This window comes from Eurypyga helias, unplaced genomic scaffold (assembly GCF_000690775.1).
Source record: "Eurypyga helias isolate BGI_N326 unplaced genomic scaffold, ASM69077v1 scaffold13729, whole genome shotgun sequence".
Classification (NCBI taxonomy): Eukaryota; Metazoa; Chordata; class Aves; order Eurypygiformes; family Eurypygidae; genus Eurypyga; species Eurypyga helias.
Genome location: NW_010270198.1, coordinates 54482 through 60401, shown reverse-complemented (window position 1 = coordinate 60401; position 5920 = coordinate 54482).

The window sequence follows — 5920 nt, the reverse complement described above, 5'->3', positions numbered from 1 at the left end:
AGTTGCAGTGTTGCTGCTTTCAAGCATTTTGAATCTCTTCAACCAGCATAACCTTTAGACTCTCTCCACCCAAGGAAAGCACCAGAGACACACAGATACAATGCCATGGTATTGTAAATATAGGACATAAAGAGTATCAAACACTGTTTTAATTAAAAATAGAAGGAAGACCATCTACTTATAAAAGGAAGACATACTTGTCACCTTCCTCCCAGAATCCACCCCACCCTTCCTCTGCACCCCCCTTTTGCCCTCTCCTGTATTGCTTTTGAGATCAGCATGGAATATTTCCTTAATAAGTAGGAGGGAAATATTTTTAATCTAGACCAAAATAGGCCTGTGGGGGTATGTGTGTATTCTTCAGTTTAGTGTCATACAGATAACTGAAGGGTTGGTTTTTTTCTTAATAAAGATCCTTGACAGAAATTTAAAACTCTACACTGCAGAGTAAAAACAGTGAAGGAAGAACAGCATTTGCTGGTCAATTGGACGTCCATTTTAAACGTGTGCATTGAAGCCAGCTACAGCACTGTTACTTGTATACTTCATTTCACAAGTGAATGAGGATTGATAGCTTTTTTTCTGATGTGCTGCCTTACCTTTGTAAGGTTCTTCAGTATGACAGCTGTTGTCAGCAGTGACATCAGTGACCAGAGTTAAAGGTTTTCTCAAAAACACAGACCCACATATTTTAAATTCGTAGTACATATCTAAAATGAGAATATTACAAATATACATCCAGGTGCATTTTTATAAGGGTTTTGTTTCCTTTGTGCTGCTTTGAAAAGTATTTGTAAGAAGTGCTAAAATTCTTAAAATTCTGTTTGTAGTACACTACTGAAACTCAGTGCTAGTAGACCTTAGGAAGTATGATGTAAATATGGTATTTTTTAAAAGAGTCTATAGTACTTAAAGTATCAGAAATTGTTCAAGCATTTGTTACGTTATCACTAGCATGTTATAGTATTGACAAGGTGCTCTTAAGCTTGGAAGATACTGAGCTTAAATAGTATGATTTTTTTTTTAATTAAATATACCTATATAAAGCAGCTGCCAGCATTGTAAAAATGTAAATAATTGCAACCAAATGCCTACCACTCCCTGGTGTCGGACTTTATTTTAGCTAAGGTGTTGCATGTGTAACATAATCCAATTAAATACTTTAGGCTCAGACTAAATTGTTTTAAAATGCTATATTTAGCACTAACAGAATCAAATGCTGCATATGTTTTTGAGGTTAAAGATAAAATGTGCTTTCCTAAAGCTGGTGCTGTTACTGCATGTGCAAACTTTGTAGGAAAGAAAAGCACTGATCATCATAATAGATTGTTCTGTGCAAGTTTCCCCTTTGGGAGTTGTTACTTGAGTAGATGGTGCAAAAATAATTACATTCTGTTTAATAAAGCTATCTTAAGACTTGCAAAAGTACTTTTTAACAGAGAATAAATCCCATGTACTGTCATCCTGCAGGAATATTTTGCATAAAACTTCCAAACACTCCACATGTCCACTTTCAGTACACTAATTGGCAGTATGTTCTTAAGATGACACACATAAGGGGGTGATACTCGCTGGCCTTTGTTGAAGGGATGGAAGTCGGTGAAGCCAGATGTTCGGTGGTGAGCTCTGCTTGCAAGAGTTGTCGGTGAGCGAACTAAAAGCAGGCACGTCTGTGGACACAACGTGCCTGCGAGAGCTTCGCCCGTGGTGCGTTCTTGCGATACAGTAGCGAGAGGAGCTTGCGCGGTTGGGAAGAGATTGCCGTGCTGGCGAGAGCTCCGTGGCCGCGAGGGGGCTTTGCTAGCCAGCTGTGCCCGGGCCAGGGCGGCCCGAGGTAGCCGTGCCCGCGGGCTGCAGCCGGGCTGAGCTTCTCTGTCCCTTTCCACCAGGTGCGCAAAGTAAACCACGCAGCAGCGTTTGACTTAACTTTCCCCTAATTTTTAAAGGACTCCACCGTACTCACAGCTATAAGAAGATGTTTAGTTTAGGATAGTCTAGATAACACCGGGAATTCTCTATCAGGCCTGTCAAGATTTTTTTTCTTTTTCCTGTGTGAGTGTTGTTTCTGACTTTATGGGCGCACAATACTCTTAATAGTTTTTTAGTTTGTTTTTCTCACCCCCACCCCGAAGAGTCCTTGTAAGTGAGCTGGAATATTCTTGGGTTTTTCCATCAGTTGAAAAAAGTACTTTTAAGGGTATTTACGTTTTACAGATTATTGTTTGAACCCTCTCACTGCTGCTTTATATTTATGGATTCCAATGAAATATTTAAAGGAAAATGCATTCAAGATTCTTACAGGAAACTCTGAAGTAACTGTAGTGAAGTTATTTTGAATTTGTGCTTTAACTTTGCTTTTCTAGTCACTAGCACCTCTCAGGAGTCGAAATAATCCACCTGTGGCTAGTTCTGCACATTACATTTTGTGGTAAACTAGAGTTGTTTCTTTGGTTTTGAGTTACAATTCCCACCCACTTTTGCAAGTCTGCATAAGTTGACATACAAGCACAACAGAAGAATGCTTGCATTTAAAAAAGTAAACCCAATACCTGCATGCACAGTTTTGGAAATGCATATATTGTTGCATCTTGACATTAATTTGTTTAAGTTGGCTAATTATTATTTGTTGCTTAGACAGGGTTTTTCTCTTGTTCATTTCATAATTTTAAAAAAGGAGAGAACTAGTGTTCTCATTTTACACAGGTAAAAATTACACATATGGCTTGTACAAGGTTAAACAACACACTACTGTTTGAATTTAATCTCAAAAACTATGGTGTTGGGTCCTGGATTCTATACTGCAGTTCCTCATTAAACAAAGTAACATGAAATGATCCAGATAGGTGGATCAGTAAAATCTGTTTTAGTGCTGCTGCCAGGATGTACGTTTTTCTTCTTCAAGGAAATGCATTTTAGCCCTTTTGCTGTCCTTACCTTGATCCATTTTTCTTCATCTGCTTCTTTTTTTCTGTTTTTATCAGTTCTTTCTTGGATCCCCTTTGTAAAATTTCTCCATTAGTTCTTTTGTGTTCTTCCTGAATAACTTTGCACATAAGCCTGATCAGGTAGTCTTGCGCTAAGAAGCTTTTCGGAGCAGTATGCATGTCTTTAGTAGGAGCTTCCCCTTCGCAAAAAGAATTAACTTATTTTTTCCTGAAAACTTGTACTATTTCCTTTGCGGTTAAAATATGGGCTTTGAACCTATATTGAATGCTCTCAAATATTCAGAAATCTGTAGATAAGTAACTTCAGAGGCCTAAGTTCAGACTAGTGCAGTGCTGATAATTTGAACCTTTGCAGTTTACCTGTTTATTGTACTTTGATCTGATTTGTGTAGATTGGGATGTATAGCTTTTTGGTATTTTTCTTTTTTTTTCCTTCCTTATGTGAACAGCAACAGTGAGAATAGATACTGCCTAGAATGCTAGATTCCAGCTAAATAATGATGTTTGGAGTTTAAAAGTAAAGTTTAGGCCTTGCTTTAATTTTGGGTAATAGACTGGAGGTCTTCAGAATATTGTTATTGATAGGAGGAATTTAGTAGGCTTAGTAACAACTAAGAGCTTTGAACTTCATTTTTAAACACAGTTTTGCATGGATTTGTGATACTAAGTTGGGCAGTCAAGTTTTTTTCTCTTTTTTTTAACAAGTTGATTACTTTGCCTTTGTTTGCAAAGAATTATCTAGGCTATACAAATCCTTCAGGGATGGTAGTTGGCCATCATACTAACTGAAACTGAAATGAACAGCAGTTGCTGTAATCCATTCTCATCCTTCATTTACCTAGCATGACTAATCACCATACCACTTTAACTGTATTCATTTTCGGTCAGTGTCACTATTGAAGGCATTTCAGGGCATTGTCCTTTACTATCTTGTTATTACTTGATTGAGCTTATTTCCTGATCAGTCAAGTATGAATCTTTTTTCCTAGTGTTGGCTGGTACTTGCAGAATTTTACCATGAAGCATTGTATGTACACTTATTTATAAGTAAGATTTCAAGTACAGTTCCTTACTTAACATCACCAGTGATTTTGAAGGCAAGAATATTGGCATGTTAGTGAAGAGGACAGGACACATTAGGCGGCTAGGTCCTCAACAGACTCTGGTGAATTGAGCATGTTTATAAGATGACATTGGTATACTCCATATCTGGTTCAGTTTCTAAAATGGATTTTGGTTTGAAGAGAAGATTTCTTATACTTGTTTGAGTGAAAAAGATACCTTTTGGTAAATACCGAATGAGAAGTAACATTACCTTAAGCCACATCAACATAAGATTTTATTTTTCTTACTGGTTCTTGAAGTGAAAATGGTTGAACTGTTACTCAGCTGTGTTTTGGCTAGAGCTGTAATTACTGATGATTACATATTTTTCAATGTGAAGTTTTGGTTCTCAAAAAGCATGAAGTGAGGCATGTCTTGATATAAAAACTTATTGTCAGCAGTAACCTGAATCCAGAGCTGTAACTTTCTTGGAATCATGGTCTTGGATATTTGAAAGTGCTGTTTATTCAAAAGTTGTTCTACAGATCATTTCAGTGATATCTAATATGTTTGAATTTATTTTGTGATCTTCTGTAGAGGTCACAGTAACTTTCTGTTTGTGTATTTATATACCCTGAAAAGCAGACTAGACTGTGGTGTCCCTTTTTTCATGTGTGCTTTTCTTTGCTTGGCCAACTAATTTATGAATGTAAGACTATAATAATTGAAACTAACTTTGAAAAATACTGGTCCATAAAATTTTGCATCTAGACAGCATTACAGAGTGAGTAAAGAACTGTGGGACAACTCCTATTTTCCCTGTTGGCATTGTTTGCAGCTGCTTAAATTGTGGTTGTGAACAATTCTGTAGTCTTTCAGACAACATTTCTGCTTCAGCCATGTTAGGTCTGTAGATGGTAAACATTTTTTGGTTCAGAAAGCCATTTCGGAAGGTATTTGGAAATACTTGGAGTATCTATCTGTAAGTGATTTTCTTGGCTACGGACCAGTCTACAGATTTCTGTGCAGCCACAATTACTAAATCACGATAGGTGATTAGGCATAGAATGCCATATAACTAAAATAGTTAATGTTTAGAATTCAGCTTAGAAGACTTTGGGAGACATGTATTTGAAAACAGGGCTTTCTCTGGCCTATCATTGCTTCTGGCTTCTTGTGGGGCCTACCTTTTAAGCTTTGTCTTGTGGCAGTGTGCATTGCCAAATGGCTGGTGCCCACTGCCCCCAGGTCCCAGCTGCATTCTTGCAGTCAGAGATGCTTTTCTCTCAGTCTGTCTGCTCTTTGCACACCTTGCTCTTCAGTCTCGCGTGGTCCATTTCCTCATGTGCAACTATCTGCTTTGCTCACCTAGCTGTGGACACAGAGGAGTGTCACAGCTAGGAGGTAAGGGCAGGGAGTGTGACTTAGCTTCTGTCTTATCTTTTCAAGTGATAGAGTTTAGCTTTGCAGCTAGGCAAGGCTTAGTACAGGACTGCTAGCCTGCTGCCCAATGATTTTGGTGGTAGTGTTGCCACGGGTTAAGAACAGCAGTATTATTGTTATATCGGTATATTGCTTATGCCTAGTGCTGAATCTTTTTTGTCTAAAGTTTACTAAAGCTTAGACTTCTTCAATTGGCTATGTACTATTCCCAAAGCAAAGTGGAGTGACTAAGAATATAATTCGAAGTGACAAAACAAGAAAAAACTCTGTCATACCTTCTTGATGTTATGCAGCATGGTGCTGCATCTTGCTTAAAAATGACACCTTCCTTAGATAAAAAGTGGCTTACATCATGATCCTGTGCAAGTACCTCAAGTTCCTTTCTTTTTCTGCATCTTAATACATGTATTAGTGTCCTGATGTTCAAAGTCTGGGTTTTGTGTGTGGAAACTGGAGAAGTTTTGTGGAAGAGAGTTGAATTTTTGCTT